This window comes from Juglans microcarpa x Juglans regia, chromosome 5S (assembly GCF_004785595.1).
Source record: "Juglans microcarpa x Juglans regia isolate MS1-56 chromosome 5S, Jm3101_v1.0, whole genome shotgun sequence".
In the NCBI taxonomy this organism is placed as follows: domain Eukaryota; kingdom Viridiplantae; phylum Streptophyta; class Magnoliopsida; order Fagales; family Juglandaceae; genus Juglans; species Juglans microcarpa x Juglans regia.
Genome location: NC_054603.1, coordinates 20,594,854 through 20,613,138, shown reverse-complemented (window position 1 = coordinate 20,613,138; position 18,285 = coordinate 20,594,854). Strand labels below are relative to the sequence as shown.

General features: G+C 38.5%; 1 long non-coding RNA gene across 1 annotated transcript; it reads left to right on the top strand.

Annotated features, from left to right (window-relative positions):
• The first annotated feature begins 14,068 nt into the window (after positions 1 to 14,068).
• LOC121267397 lies at positions 14,069 to 16,828 on the top strand. Its single transcript, XR_005940982.1, has 3 exons — positions 14,069 to 14,251; positions 15,529 to 15,566; positions 16,697 to 16,828. It is a non-coding gene; the product is annotated as an uncharacterized LOC121267397 (long non-coding RNA).
• Positions 16,829 to 18,285: the final 1,457 nt, after the last annotated feature.

Genomic DNA, 18,285 nt, shown 5'->3' with positions numbered 1-18,285 from the left:
TTCTCTGCAAAATTTTTTATGTGATTAAAAAATAATTTCTATAGCTTTGGTGTTGTGCTAAAGTTATTCATGATAGGTATGAAAACACTTTCTTTTGATAGGCCTGAAATCAATAGAAGTTTGGCAATGTCTTTTAGTTCTGCTATAAAAGAAGGTCATTTATGAAAAGTTCTTGAGGATCATATTGTAAGTTGCGGTAATGTTAATGAGTTGCTAATCATGAAAAAATCTGCATAAGCTTAAGAGAAGAGGATAAGCCTACAATGAAGGAAGTGGTAATGGAGTTAGAGGGATTGAGAATTATGGAAAAGCATAATTGGCGAAAGGTTGAGCTCTATACAGAAGAGACTGAATACTTGGGCTTCGTTTGGATGCTAAGTATCTCAGAATATCTGAAAATATTTGTATATAGTAGTGAGCTAAGATGTTTGAGTTGGTTTTGTGTAAGAATGTGAGACCCACTGAAAAAGTGAATAGTAATGAGTTTGGATGTATGAAGTAAGATATGTTTTACTTTTTATAGAAAGTTGAAAAAATAATGGGTCCCATCAATTGAAATGAAATAAGTTGTGTGTGTTTGGGATGGGGGTATTCTCATCAGTACAAAAATATCTGAGATGATCTCAGATATTCTTTACACCCAAATGCAACCTTCTCAATGCACCTATAGACTGTTTGAACATTTTGTTCAGTACGATTGTTCTTCTACCCGCACAAGTACTACTGGGTTTGAAAGTCTGGAAACCATTGGATGACGGTAGATGATGAGTATGTCCACGTCTACACACACACACACACACACACACACACACACACATTTGTTCCAATTGATGAAATCAATTACTTGTATATATTTTAGCTGTCCTTTTTTTCATGTGTTATATTTGGTTAGTGTCTTACTACACACCTTCCTTCTGTAATAAGGCTTCATTACCAATAGATGTACTCAAAGAGGATATGTGTAATTGTGTTACATGTGTCAACTTTTAATTGATTATAACATGTGGCATTTATGCTACATGACATTTCTCTTGTTATAACCAGAGATGATAAGGAAAATAAAACAAGAATTTCTTAAAGAAAAAGTCTAGGGAACGGACCCGGGTGCGTTAGCCCCAGGGAGCACATGACGTGGGCTTTAAAAATAGTAAAAAAGGACGTCAATCTTGGAGATCAATTCGAGGGCATTTTCAGGAGAAAGAGCAAAAAAATTTGTTTTGGTGCAACGAGGCAATTCTCTTACTTTTTATGATACAGTTGAACTTGGATAACGGAATAAGATTTTGTTATGGTGTTAACTTGTGCAATTGGCGCTATTATATTTTTTTTTTCAGATTGATTGAGTTTCTAACCTTCCTTTATTTTTGGCTTGGTTCCTGAATAAATAAATAAGTCAAAGTCAGTGGAGGGGCAAGTCCAAGACTAATGTGGCACATGACGATAATGTGAGTAGCATTTGTCTAGAAGAAGAAAATACAAGGATAAAGAAGGCAAAAAATCAATTGCACTAATGAAAATAAGCAGAAAATCAAGACTCAAAAAAAAAAATCTAAATGTTAGCAAAGCATGAGCATTGGTCTACATCCACATTGAATGACTATCAAGCAAAATATGTTCCATCATGAATACTTTGTATTCATTAGTACTAATTTGGAATTCATTAGCATCGGTCTGCATCATTAATTTGGGATATGCAAAAGCATGAGCATCACTCTGTATCATCATGACCATTTTACAAAACACAACAACTTTCCCAATGACTATTAAGCAATTTACACGTTCCTACAATACCTCAAATTCAACCAATATGTCAAACATTATATCAAAATTCAACTAATAATGAAGTGATATATTTAAACATTCTCATAATCACTTCAATGCATAATTTTCTCAATATCTTCAATTTTCAGGACTTCCATCTCTGATATAGTGCATCTACCACGAAGGATACACATTGTTAAGTAACACAATGCATTGTAAATAACAAAATAACTAGTAAAATGTTGTTTGGTTACGAGCATAAACTTGAGTTATGACACTGTGTTGTGCTATCATATAACCTTGTTGCAAGTTAGTTGCATTGGGAATCAAGTATTCATCCATTCCACCTCTTTCTGTTGTTTAACATGGCTGTGTTTGAAGAAATATATGCACAAATGAATACTTCATATTAATTGCTATCAATAAGTTGAATAAAAAATTTCTTCATAAATGAATAAGCACCTATTTTACTTTTTTTTTTTCCTTTTATTTACGCCACTAGTGTTCCTTGCCTTGTTGTTTCCCGTATTTGACTAACTGGAAATCTTTTCCATTGGAGGCTCTCTCCGCTTTGATGGTGGCTTGCCTTTGCCTCGCACAATGTGAGGACTGAGCACTTTTCTTGAGCTCACTATTGTGGGGTCAGTGGGATCATTACCTCTCGAAGGTGTGGTTAGAAGTCTCGAGGAAAGATAATCGGCATCCATGACATTTAACCACTGCAGCATATGAATACAATGTTCCTCCATGGTAGAAGCATTTTTTTTTCTACCTCACAACATCTCCTCACGATTTGATCATATCTTTGGGTCTCAAGATTTTCACTCAAGCCATCGTAACTACTCCTCTTAATAAAGATATACCTTCGTTTTATATCTTTCCTCCATCATTCCAAAATATATTTTTCAGGCACGGTTTGAACATTTTGTGTATCTAAAATGGAAAGAGCATGTCGACGCATGATACCTCTCATTTTAAACAGTCCACAACTTCACTTCACCTCGAATTTATGTTTATTAAAGTAAATTGAAAATGCAACTAGTTTGATAAATTCATCAGTATTAATTTTGTTATCCACATGATACGTTGAAATTGCAACTTCGGTTTTGTAAAGATGAGCATTGCAACAAATCATTCCCAGTATTTCCTTTTGCACTTCCTTAAACTTGGCAATTGTGTACACATGTTGAAATATCCTCTCAAATGGTAAAGGATATATGCACGGGATTGTACAATTAAAAGAGTGGAAGTCTATTGCATTCTCGTTCTCAACCTTCTTCCTCAAGGCATTGTCAAATTGATCGACAAACTCTTTTAGTGTAGTGCCTGAATGAACAAAACTCTTAAAAAAGGCATTCATGCTTTCACTACGTTGTGTGGTGCTCATCCTAGCCCAAAATGCATCTTTTAAATACACTAGTACCCAATGCATCCTCTCACTATATAGACTTTGCAGTCATACATGATCATGCAAGTTGTAGGTGTCAAGAAATAAGTCCCACTGCTTCTCAAACTCCTCTGTAGTTTGACAGTCATACACACAACGCTGAAGTGTACTTTTCAGCCCACTATTGTATTGAGCATTGGAAGCCAACTTCTGTGGCAATTTCCTCATAATGTGCCACAAGCAGTATCTATGACGTGTTTGGGGAAAAACATTTGAAATTGCATTTTTCATTTGCCTATCTTGGTCCGTTATTATAGTTTTTGGAGCTTTTCCATTAATGCAAGACAACTATGTTTGGAATAACCAAACAAATGTATTTGTGTCTTCAGATGATATCAATCATGCACCTTAATGTGATCTTTTCCTTTTCCCATTGAACGGTGAGTCTTCACAAAAATCTTGACAAAACTATCACACAAAACAAATAATAGTAAGTTGTGACAGCTCAAAGACATCGTTTATTTGTGCTCACAAAAATTGACATATTGATTAATTAACCTACATATGCAGACACTAAACTACATTGCAAAAACAGCTAATTATTTGAGCAATCAATAAAATCCTAGATTTGAGCAAATCAACATAGACCAATCTGCTTGCATTTTAAGCATGCCACATTCTGTAATGCCCGTCCTTGTGGTGGGACTTTAGAAAATGATTTTAGAAAATAAGACAGAAATTACTGACCCTTTTAAAACTTTTTCCCTCCCTACCCAAGATATAAAAGATTCTATGTTTAAAGCTAAAATCTACTCTATAAATATAAGAGAGAGTTTTGCAGCGGAAATCATTACGTTAAATTAAAAGTCCTTTTACAAAAATATGACTTTCATACATTACATAAAAACGTGGCTAGGCTTCTGTCACACTTCCCTTGGACCATGTATGTTCTGACGCTTTCTCCTCGTTTTGTCACTGAGAGGGGGAGGGACATACATAAAAATTAAAGTGAGTCAAATACTCAGTAAGTATTACTTTATACTGCCAAAATATACTAACATAGGTTTTCATTCATGCATTCATTATTCACTTACATACTTTACATAAAACATTCATTTCCTTTGAAAACATTACAAGATGTGGTTTTCTTTAAAAAGGTTTTCATTTCTCATAAAATATTTCCCACACCTTGTACATCCTTCATAAATAACTAAATGATTGCACAACATTCAAATTAACGTGTGTTGGGGTTAGCGGTCTTTGAGATCCCGATTCCGTCCGTGGCCATAGGTTGGGAATTTTTTTCAATCAAGGAGTAGCACTAAGTGCACTACCAGTACTACTTACCTGGCATTGCAATCTGCCCAGTCCTTCGGTACCATCATTCATTCAGTCATAGCCGTTAAGTATTTTCATACATTAAAATATTCATTCATTCCCTTTCCTTTCCTTTCATTCAATAGTTTCACTCATTTCCTTTTCATTCATTTCATCAGTCCATTGATTTCATAAATATCGTTTAAAAACATAAGCTTAAACATCATCATAAACATCATTTCATGGCATCCTTTAAACATAATTTCATGGCATCATTTAAAACACATTTTATAGCCTCATTTAAATACACTTTCGTTGCATCACTTAAAAGCATCAAGTATAAACCTCAACATTTCATTTCATGAAAAATACAGACAATACATACTACGTATAACATCCATTCATATGCATACAATTATTACTTTGGGTGCATAAATAAGGACTGCCAAAGAAGGCTTTTACTTACATATACCTTTAAACACTTATACTTAGCATACTTTCATAAAACAACATTTCATTTCATTTCATAAAGCATCATAAAGAGAAACTTTTCATTTTTATTTCATATCATTTAGAAAACTCTATAAAAGTATGAACATAATACTTGCTTGGACTCCATACTATTTTCATTTTATGGAGTCCATTTATGTGCGTGTGAAATGGCAACCTACATACATACATAATTAAACGTCATTTCTTTCCTCAAGTGCATAAGCAACTAAAACTTAGAAAATATATAAACTTCTCTTCACTAGTACTTCCTTCACTTAGACACACTCTATCATCCAAGCCCATCTTCTATGCTTTCCTAAATTCTCAACCCAAAGTTTGGGACCCACTTGAGGTCACCTTTCAAACACAACATTCTACTTCAAATGCTTATCCTTTAAAGTGAACTTCCATGATCCACTTTAAAGTTAAGACACACTATCACATTCATCATATTCTTCCTATCAAACCATTCCTTCCGATGCATAACTTGAACCAATGAAGTTATACAACTCAATGGTTTTTTTTTTCCTCATATCGAATTCAAAATGCCATGCTATTATTACTTAATAGTCATATTTCATATGGCGAAGGCATAGTCTTCTTTTTTCTCTCAAATACAAAACTCATTGGCGCCGAGCATGAGGCAATGCTAGACGTTTGGTAATTTCTCCCTAGTCAGTATATACATTTCTTTCTCCATTCATGCATAAACTAACTAACACTTGTTACGCCCGTCCTTGTGGTGAGACTTTTTGTAAAATATTTTCAGAAAGGACGACAAAAATTACCTCCGATTTAAAACTTTTTACTTTCTTCCCAGGGTGCAAGACTCTACGTTTATAAAATAAAAAGTGCTTTAGCAATAAAAGAGATTTATAACGGAAAATATTAATCTTACAATAAAAGGGTCCCTCGTACGATTAAAACCAATGCCTAGACTTTCGTGCTCTTCGCCATGGCCGTGTCTGTCCTGATGCATACTTCTCATTCCATCCCTGTGAGGGGGGGAGGGACATGCATAAAAACTAAAATGAGTCGAAGACTTGTAAGCATTACTTCATACCGTTAAAATATAACATAGGTTTTCATTCATGTATTCATCATTCATACATACTATACTTACGTGCTTACATACATACATGCGTTCTTTTGAAAACGTCACTGGACGGGATTTTCCTTTGAAAATGAACTTTATTTTCGTAAAACGTTTCCCCCGTCAGTGCCTTCATTTCTGCAAGAATGCGGTGCATTTTTGTATAAGTGTGTTCATTCGAAAACATCATCAGACGTGATTTTCTTTCGGTAAAACGTTTCCTCCGTTAGTGCCTTCCTTTCTTAAAAGTTCGTGCGTTCGTGCGTTACGTGCGTACATACATACATACATACATACATGCATTCTTTCTTATCACTTTCATAGGTTAGTACACACTGTTACGCCTCGTGTGTTGGGATTAGCGGTCTTCCTTTTGACCCGGACTCCGCTTGTGGCCACGGGTTGGGAATCTATTTTCAATCAGGGGGCAGCACTGGGTGCACTACCAGTACTACTTACCCGGCATTGCCATCTACCCATTCATTGGTACCATTTTCATTCATTCATGTGGCCGTTACGTATCTTCATATATTTCATGCTTTCACGTCTTTCATGGCTTTTCATTCGTTCACGTCAGCTCAAAAGAGCTGGAGCTTTCATTCAGTTCTTTCTTTCATTTAACAGTCATTTCATGAGAAAACATTCATTTTCATGAGAAAGCATTTCTTTTCATGAGAAAACATCATTTGGGGTGTAAGCCCGAAAATCGTCTTTCCTTTTTCAGTTCATTTTAGTTCTATCATTTATTTAACAGTTCGTTCGTGGAAAACGTCATTAAAACATACATGGGCTTAAACATAAGCTTTCGTAGCATCCACAAGCATCACCTTGAACGTCTTCTCTCATGGCATCCACGAGCATCACCTCATGGCGCACATGAAAGCGGCAGTTTGTAGGATCCATAAAAGCATCAGTTTCATACCTTTCATGCATTTTCATTAGTTCATGGATTTTCTTAGAAAATACATACAATAGATACAGCGTATAATCATCCATTCACATGCGTACAATTAATACTTTCGCTACGTAAAAGGGGCTACCAAGGAGGGCCGTACATACATATACCATTAAACACTTAGCATTTTCTTTCGTAAAATGTCTTTCGTGTCTTTTCGTAAGGCATCGTGAGGAAAAACATTTCTTTTCTTTTCTTTATATATTTTAGAAAGACTCTAGAAGAGTATGAATGTAACACTTACCTGGACTTCATGCTACTTGCATATCATGCAGTCCATTCATGCACGTGTCAGCTAGCAACCTACATGCATACATAACCTTAACGTCATTCTCTATCTAGTACATAAGCAACTTAAACTATAAATAGAACTACGCTATACTTGGAACACTCTCATTCTATCCCATGCACTTACATACCCTTTACTATGTTAAAACTTTCAGGGACCACTTACGGTCACCACATCTTCCAACTCAACGTCTTGCTTTGAGTGCTCATCCACTAAAGCGAACCCATGATTCACTTTAAGATTAAGACACTAAGACCTTAGTCTTACTCTTCTTACTAACCACATTCGACGCATGATTCCGACCATGGAATCACGCATCTCAATCCTAACAATACACCCGTCACTACCTCCATACATCCTAGTCCATACTAAATCCTCATTCTCATCCATACAAGCCACACGGGTCTAAGCCAACTCTGAGGCTTAAGCACTGTGTAACTTTGCTCATGACAGATTACCCATTACATATGGTGAATCCGTTCGGCACATGTGTCTAACCAGATTACACATGTACCTTACTCCTTCATCACCTAAGATCAACATATGACACGTTGATCACCTACTCGCAGGGATAAGGGTCATACACCGATACCAACCTTCTCTTAACCCGCGCTAGCATGACTCTTCATGCTATCCATCCCTTTTAATAATTCATCCCAACACTTAACATGACAAGGCTCCATTCACCCTTATGCCTTATGTCACGTCATATAGCTCGAGACTACACCCGAGTTATACCATGACCTTGTCACGTCACCTGACATCTCGCTACATCATTTTTACATCGATTCCTTAACTTATCACGAGTACGGTTCTTCACGTACTCCTGCCACATCGTGACATCCCGTCACGATCCTGCTACACCATTTCTACAATAACTCTTCACCCATCATAAGCTTGACTGTCAGGAACCGTGTCACTTCGTGATGTTGCCCAATCATGCTTCCCGCTGCATACTCTTATACTTGTTCTTCTACTTCATCCATACTCCTAACCATAAGTCCATCATGGTGACACTTATTACCTCAGACTACAGGCTGCACCATAACTACTTCGGAACATTGTTTCACGATTCCCAACACTATTCACCACGTTCTACGCCCATCAACTGCACAACCATCCTTTTTTCTGCGACACGCCACACGGAGTGTCACTACCTCGTGCAGTACACTTCACATTTACTCCCTTTTCACATGCTACAACCTATCATCAATATGGCATACCAGCCATACGATGCATCACTCCACTACATGGAGTACACTTCTCGTGTACTCCCTTCATACACACTACGACCCATCACCATTATGGCATACTTGCCATATGGTGCATCTCTCCACCATATAGAGTACACTCCACGTGTACTCTCTTCATACACGTTATACCATACAGAGTATACTCCACGTATACTCACTTTCCACACGCTACAACCTATCATCAATATGGCATACCCACCATACGATGCACCATTCTACCATATCGAGCACACTTCGCGTATACTCCCTTCACACACTACGACCTATCACCATCATGGCATACTTGCCATATGATGCATCTCTCCACCACAGAGAGTACACTCCACGTATACTCCCTTTTCACACGCGACAACCTACCATCAATATGGCATACCCGACATACGAAGCATCACTCCACCACATGGAGTACAGTTCTCGTGTACTCCATTCACATACACCACATCACCACTATGGCATACTCGCCATATGGTACATTACTCCACCATATAGAGTATACTCCGCGTGTACTCTCTTCACACACGTTATGCCATACAGAGTACACTCCACGTATACTCCATTTCCACACGCGACAACCTACCATCAATATGGCATACCCGCCATACGATGCATCACTCCACCACATGAAGTACACTTCTCGTGTACTCCATTCACACACGTTACTCCACATCACTATGATGACATACTCGCCATATGGTGCATCATTTTACCACATAGAGTACACTTTACGTATACTCCCTTCATACACCACGTCATACAGAGTACACTCTACGTGTACTCTTCCCATTCCACAATACGCTAGGAGAGTATATTCTACATATACTCTCCTTATCCCACACTACGCCACACACAAAGTACACTCAGCGTGTACTGTTCCCACTCTACATGCCACGACACCAATACAACACATACTCCGTAGTCACACTACACCGCACAGTCCACAACACTGCACAACACAATTCCCAACTACGCTCCACACTTCACAACGCACTACACAGATAAGCCCAACACTTCACTACATAGAATGCCCAACACTTCAGAACACAACACATCATAAGACGCCCATCACTTCGCTACACAACACATCTCCATACTACACTTACATTCCCCTAATACTAACAGCACAGTCCACAACCTAATCAACTAATCAATATCTAACATAAATAACGAGAGATAGAGATAGAGGGTTATACCATCGACGGGATAACCCGTGCGTTGCTCGCTGATCATCACAACCGATGACGTCGGAAAGGTCGTACGTGGTGACTAACCCACGTACGTTGACTATTTGGGCGTTTGGATAGCTAAGTGTGGTCTTGGAAGGGCTCGTGAAGGCCTTGTGATGGTGGCAAGGAGCGTAACACGGCGAATGTAGCCGTGTACAATGGCGGTCAGCCACGCGCAGTGACTGTCCATCTCGTGCAGTGGTTACCCACCACATAAAGTGGTGGTTTGGGACCTCGGGTTTAGCTAAGGGAGGTGCGGTGGAACTCGTGGTGTCGTCGAGGTGGCACCATGGTGGCTCACGGCGGCGGATCTAGCCTCACAGTGGAGGAGAAGACGTGGGAGAGTGAGAGAGAGTGTGCGTGCATGGGTGACAGATCGGGGCCGTGGGTGGTTGGCTTGGCTTGGTGGTGGCCTGAGGAGGCTGAAGGTGGCTGTTACACATCGTGGGTGGCGGTGCATGGTGTAAAACCCGTGCGTGTGAGCGGGAGGAAGCCGTGCGGTGGAGGGAGGCTTCTGGTCGTGGGTCACATGGAAGAGGAAGAGGAGGGGGAGGGGAGGTCCATGGTGGTGCCTGGTGGCCGTGGGTGTTGCGCATGGCAGCGCTAGCAGCGTCGGTAGCCTTGAGGCCGTGGGAACCCATTTTCATGGGTATGATGTGTGGGCTCGATGGAGGAGGAGAGGGAGGCTGAGCTTGCTAGAAGATGATGGCTAGTAGGAGGATAAGCTGCCATGGGAGTTGTGGCGCCGTTGGGCGGCGCACCGCAGTGGAATGGGCATCATGCCCATTCTGGCTTTACACTTCCGAAAGGGAGAAAGGGAGAGCGTGAGAGAGAGGGGCTGGGCTGGTTGAGCTCGCCGGAGTGAGGCAGTGCCAGTGGTGCCGGCAGTGAGGTCTGGCGACGCACGGCGGCGGCGGGCTGAGCAGTGGAGGCTTTGGCGAGAGAGAGGGGCGCTGCGTACTATGTACGCCGAATGACAGGGAGGGGAGAGAGAGAGAGAGAGGGCTGGGGAAAAGTGAGGAAGAAAGAGAGAGGGTCTGAGTTTATAATCCAGTCCCTTCATCTGGGGATTCTCAAAATGATTTAACGTTAATATATTAAAATACTGATTTGAAAATGCGTAAACATTAACTTAATTAAAAGCATTTAGAGGAATTAAGGTAGAATATTATTTAAACTAACTTTAGTTTATAAAATAATATTCTTCATCATTAATAAATGATGAAGTCTTATTTAATATATTTAAAAGGATGAAACCATTTAATTTAATTAAAGCCTTCAACATAATTTAAATCCCATAATATTTTAAATAACTGAAATCATTTTAATGATTAATATTAAAATGATTTTCAACAATTATAATATTTTTGGAGCTCTTTAAGAATATTATAATTGTCATATTTAAAATCAAACTTAGTTCAATAACACTGAAAATACTCCTTATAAATATTTCCAGTACATTTAAAACACTAGGCGTGCCTTAGAAGTCACATAATATCTTTTAAAACACGCCATCACGGTTCAGTATGCATGACGAGGCTTGCAGTCGTTAGATGGAAGGGGCAGATAGATCACATAATCTCTGCCCTCGGGATTTGCTTACGTCATAAAGAGGGAACGTACGTAAGAAGGAAGGAGCAGGGTATTACAACACTTCACCGTAATCTTAATCATGCATAATACACAACTTTATGCCAACCTTGAGGCTTAAACATCGTGTACTCATGCTTAAGACAAATTATCCATTACAAATTATAAATCTGTACAACAGATGCATCCAACTAAATTACACATGTACCCTACCTTTTCTATAACCTAAGATTAACATATAATCCACTAAATGTTCATTTGTGTAAATAAGCTTCATACACCTACACTAACGTCCAACTCAAACCTATACAATCATTACGCTTTACAATCTTCCCCAACTTTCACAATCTCAACACTTCACTTGACATCACGTCACTTTACAAACTACACAACTATCCAACACTTTACATAATTACCAACCACTTCCAAACTGCACCGTGATTCCATCACTTCACATGGCATCCGGCCACTGCACAACTACTCAATCACCCCATTCTTCTCACAGCACAACTCTACATTTAATCCCAACACTTCACAACATCAGGCCGTACCACCACTAGTTCACAACTGCACAACTCCGTCACTTCACTCTACTTACAACCACAATACGATTACACAATAACACCCGTCACTTCACACTACGCACATCGACAATACAAACTACTCCACAGAGCACCATTCACAAATCCCAACACTTCACATCACCATCCACAAAACACTCCACAACTACGTAACCATCCCACACTTTAAAACATGTCACACAACACATCACAACAACACCACACACTTCACAACAATAACACAATCCACAAAGCCAATCAAGCTTCACAATAAAACAACTATCGAGGGAAAGGAATAGGAATTATACCATGCGTCGAGGCTGACTCATTGTGTAGCTTGATGTCCGGTGGTCTCATAGTGGTGGCTACGTTTGTGCAGGGAGGGGCTGTTTGGGTGGTGGTTGGGCTGTCGTGTATGGTGGTGGAATGGACTGTTTTGGAGGGAGAAATTGAGAGAGAAGAGGGGGATCTGAGGGGACTGGGTGCTAGGTTGCGGTGGATCTCAGAGTGGAGTGGTGGCCTATGGCAGCTTGGGAGGAGCACGGTGGCGCTGGGGAGAGGTTGAGGCTGAGATAAACCAAGGGAAAGAGGGAGAAGGTGAGGCTTGGCTGAGCTTTTGTTGTGAGGTTAAAGATGATCACCTGTTTGATTCGATCAGATCCCCTTTTATTGAGCTCTCCTGAGTGGCAGGTCAGAAATCCAGCTTTATGTCACTTCCTCCTTTGCGTGTCTGGCTTACTTTCCTCTCCTTTCAACTTTTCCCCATAAGTTCTCTCTTTTTCTCATTTTCCCCTTTTTTGGTGGGCTGGGCCTGGTATATCTTAGGCTTGGTATTTTTATCCCCAACATATACAATCACTATCACTTCCAAACTTTGATTATTTGGAATTCATTAGATTTTATATATTTGAACCTCTTTAATTCTAATTATTTAGAATTAAATAATGAATATTTGATGTAGCTAAGCGAGTTTGATATTGATTACCTCACCATGAACACCGTGAAGGGGCACCTATGGGCATATTTTGTTGTAGAATTCAACGGCTTCTAGAAAGAAATCCAAGATGCACTTCTCATGAAGCTTTGGCACATTTTCGTTGACAGCTCGTCCAACAAGCTAGTGTTTCGTGGAGGTGCATATTGTCACAGTCACTAGAGAACAACACAACTATGTCATCAGGCTGGCATTCAAGACCACCAATAATGAAAAGGAGTATGAAACATTGTTGGCCGAATTAGCAATGGTTGAGTCATTAGGTTTTGACAAAGTGGAGATAAGAGCCAACTCTCAAGTAGTTGTCAATCAAGTCCGACGGGAGTTTAGCATGAAAAGCGAGAAGATAAAAAAATACTTGACGATGGTATGGGAAAGTCGCAACCACTTTTGGTATTTCCAATTCTAGCAGGTGCCAAGGGCAGAGAACCAAATGGTCAAAAGGTTGGCACGAACTGCGTCCGGACAGGAAGACACTCTCTAACTAAACTGTAATACACGAGTCCTACTACGTAGGTCCTTACGTCATTTTATTAATTATTTAGATTAAATATTTTGAGATAAAGATTTTTATTACTTTTAATTATTTTATTTTAAGATGAGTATGATTTATTAAAATAAATCAAGGGTATTATTTTTTAGACTTTGAAATATTTTCTCTTAAGTCCTTTAATTCTATTCATTTAGGAAATGACCCAATTATTCTCTACCATTGGATTGGTAGGTGAAAAGTATCGTTGAGGTGGATAGATCTCCATCCTCGATCTCCTTAGCTTATGGGATAAGCTTTGACTAAAGCAAAAAAAAAAAAAAAAAAAAAAAAAAAAAAAAAAAAAAAAAAAAAAAAAAAAAAAGAAAAAGAAAAATGTTCCTCCCACCCTTTGAACCCATAGGCTTCCAAGATAAGCAACAAAATCTTTTTTTTTTCTTTCCTTGGACTTGAGCCCGTAGGCTTCCTAAGCAAGCCACAAAATTCTTTTCTTTTTCTTGCACTCATCGGCTAAGGCAACAAAAGAGAGAAGAAAAAACAAAAACTAATCCTAAGGTATATCTACTCCTACCCGTCGACCCTCACCCAAGGAAAAGAGAAAATTTCACTTCCTTTCCAAGCAAGCTAAAGCCAATGCCACCTTTATCCCTTTCCTTCCTCTTTCCTTTATATCTTCAAGAAAGCAAGTTCCTCTTATCTCCTTCAAGCTTGTGACTCCATAGAAAGGGAAGAAAACATCTTCCTTCATCTCCAAGCCGTGTGTACCTCATCTCTACCCATTTTCGGTTTTGCCTCAAAGCTTGAAACTAAAGCTTGATTTTATCTTCCAAATGGTGAAATATTGAAGGTAATAGAATTTTAATTTATTCCCTAGTATGATTTACATGCGGGTTTCGAGTTTTACCATTTTTCTTACCTATGATGTTTCAGTTTTGGGGTTTAAAACAGTGCCATCATCTGTTTTTCATCTACACGGGTTTACCACTATTTGGTCCTCTATCTTGCCTCTTGAAAGAAGCTAAGAGCTTGAGGTAAAAATCCTAATTTGACTCAATTGATTTTAGTGTATTTTGAAAGCTCACTAAGTTGTTTTAGCTTGTGTTTTGGTGTAGTTAAATTCCTATATTCTAAATAAATATATATGCCCTATTTTGGCTCAAACTAAATGGTATTATAGTTATTTTGCTATGTATTTTCCTATATTTAAAAAATGCTATGTTATTATTAAACTTAGTTTAATCATAGGTGATGATTATAGTGATTTTAAATTATATATGTTGATATCATGTGCCTTGTGTTGAGGTTTGGTTGGTAATCTATTTTTAGGATGCTAGAGGTTTGGTTTAGAGGTTTTGCTTGGTTCTATAATTTTATATCTTGCTTTTGAAAGGTATTAAGTGAGTAAATCATAAGCTTAAGTGTTTGAAGGTTTTAAAGTTTCTTAATGGGTAACTTTGCTATACTTTATGCTACTTTAATTTTAATTGTAGGTTTTATCTAAACTAATTAAAATATTCCTTATGTGAATAGGTTATAGCTTAGTTAGCTTAGATATAAGAGATTAATTGTGAATAATGTATTAAGATATGTAAAGCTGTCCAAATATTTCCTAAGTCCATGTTATGCCATGTCTTGATGTAAAAATAGCCCATTTGTGTTCCCTCATTTGGTTAAATTCTACCTAATCCAAGAATCCAAAATATTCACAAGCTAAGCTTTTTATAATGAGGGACTACAAGTTGATTTAAAGGGCATGTTTCCTAAGCTTGTTTATCCTACTTGAGATGCCTAAATCTATTTTTAAAGCCCATTGTTGAGAATTTCCAAATTTTATCTCCTAATGTCCACAACTCAAAGTGAACTTGAACCAAAGTGACCTTGCTTGAAGCATATGAATTCTTAACTACTTTTCATGTAAACTTTTAAAACAGCCTTTCCATGGACAGCTAGCATGTCTTAATGTTTAAGTTATTTATCTTGTAAGTCGGGGTGAGGAGTAGTCATTTGGGTTAATGCTAAGCATATAAGAGACATTAGATTATAGTATTGTCGCTTTCTCTTTTAAAGGGAAGGCTAAAGAATATTATATGAGTATTAACACGCTTATGCCATTTATTGGAATAGGACCTATATTGACATTGGAAGTATCGAGGAGCATAGAGGTAAGTAGCTATGACCATGTTCCTTACACAAAGTTCTCTTATGAAAGAATGTCAGTGTCTCTCTCTTTTCAAATGTTCTTCTAAAGAAAGAGTAAATGTATATAGTATGTACAAGCCCTTTCTTGACAGCCCTGTAAGCACCCTATCGATTATAATTGTGTGTATGTGTATAACGTAATGCATGCACGTAGGTTTTAAATCATGAGATTTTCATACATGCTCTCTTAAGAAACTTATTGATTATTCCTATATGTAGTATTGCATGAAAATGTATCTTGTTCATAAAAATGCATGTGCATCGGACTAAGAAAGAGGATGAAAATGTTTTGATTGCAAAGGAAAGGAAATGAATGTCTCATGCCTCATGCTTCAAGCGATGCTTTAAATGAGTTTTAAAATGTCCATATGAACTGATGCTTTAAAGGACGCAAAGAAAGTGTTTTAAAATGCCCCTATGAACTCATGCTTTAAATGACGTAAAGAAAGTGTTTTAAAATGTCCATATGAACTGATGTTTTATGGATGCCATGAAAGATGATATTTAAGCTCATGTTTTTAAATGATGTTCTTCTATGAATGAACTGTTATATGAAAAAGGACTGAAAAGAAATGACTAAAAGTACTGACATGAATGAAAGAAAGAAATGACTGAACGAATGAATGCTTTAATGTATGAAAACATGTAATGACCATATGAATGAAAAATGTACCAAAGGAATAGGCAGATTGCAATGCCGGGTAAGCAGTATTGGTAGTGCACCCAGTGCCGCCCCTGACTGAAAGGGATTCCCAACCTGTGGTCACAGGCGGAATCCAGGTCCAAAGGAAGACCGCTAACCCCAACACACGGGGCGTAATAATGTGTACCGGCCAAAGAAAGTGAAACATGAAAAGCATGGTTATTTCTTAAAATGTTTATACATGAAAGCGTAGTTATTTCTTAGAATGTTTATGCATGACAGTATGGCTTATTCTTTAAACAGTTTATGCATGAAAGCATTGTCACGATTAACAAATGTTTATGTATGCATGTTTCCAAAAGAAAAGATTATGTGGTTAATAAGTTAACAGCATGGTGTACTGGTTACTGAGTATTCGACTCACTTTGTGTTTATGTTTTAAACGTCCAGGTAATGACGAAAAGGCTAGGGAGCAAGGCACTACTGCAGAGGGAGAGGCAGATGCTTAGTGTCTTCCCTAACTAGAACAGTTATGTTTATGGATGATGGGTTATGTTTATAGTAAAACATTCTATTTGATCTTATATGGATAATGGGTTATGTTTATGTGTAGACGTTTTATGTTGGGATGGACTCTGAGAGTCTCTTATGGGTGAATGTTTGAATAGAATGTCTATTAGGTGTTCCCTTTATTAAATTAGAAATTTAGAGTACACGTGTGTCATGTTCATGCTGATTGCATGTTATTATTAGAAAAAGAAAAGAAAAAAATGGAAGAAAGAAAATGACAGATATGTACGTCGCGATCTCGCCCTTCCCGGGACGAGGTTGTGACATAAACAGACTGTGATAAAAACAATGGACATGCCAATAGTTAGGGTCGAGATCTCGGAAGTGAGACCAGGGGCTCCAGAGAGGGCCATAGAGATAATCAAGTACCTAGATGCACAACATGTTTCACCTTGGTGGACAGGGTCCTATACAGGTTGGGTTACTCCACAACCTTCCTAAGGTGCATCTCGTTCGAAGAAGCACAATACATATTGGCTGAGATATATGAACGGGTATGCTGAAAGCACTCCAGTGGGAAGGCACTAGTAGGAAAGGTGGTAAGGACGAGGTACTGTTGGCCACATGTATAACACCCGTCCTTTTGGTGATACTTTACAAAATAATTTAAGAAAATAATTTACACAACATATAACCACATCAAAAACTACACGACATCCAATCACTTCACACCGTTCACAACCACTTTCCAAGCTGCACAGTGATCTCATCACTTCACATGCACAATTCACTACACATAGCACATTCACCATAGTCTTGCCACTTCACAATCACAACCCCATCACAATTACACAACACAACTTCACATTTAATCTCGTTACTTCATAAGTACCACCATATCACCACTACGTCACAATTGCACAACAACCCTGTCACTTCACATTATGCATAGTTACAACACAAACTGCACAATAATCCCATCCCTTCGTACAGTGTACAACCATAACACCAACTGCACAAAATGGCCGTCACTACAAATTACACAGCCACATTACAACTACTCCAACTACAGTCCACATTTCACAGCACAACATATTTCACAATTCACAATACAACATATTTCACAATACACAGTATTCCATCGCTTCACATCATACCACCAATTACAATTACACAATCTCAACTTCACAAACATTGTAAACGATTGAGGTAAAGAGACAGAAATTATACCATGGTTAGGGGTTGAAATCGTTGCATGTTGCTTTCTGTCCGTGGTGGTTTGAGGTGGGCTGAGTAATGGTGGGCAATGGGCCATGCATGGAGGGGCTAGGTATGTGGCTTGGAAGAGACTGCCGTGGTTGGGTGGAAGACTGTGGTTGTGTGATGGTTCATCGTTGTACTGGATGGCTATGTACGGTGAGGCAAAGAGATCGTTGGCCTTGTAGTGTGGCGGTGCACGGTGGAGAGAGAGAGAGATGTGGGGCTTGGGGTGCACGACAGTGGCTACAGGGCCGTTGTGGGTTGCTACA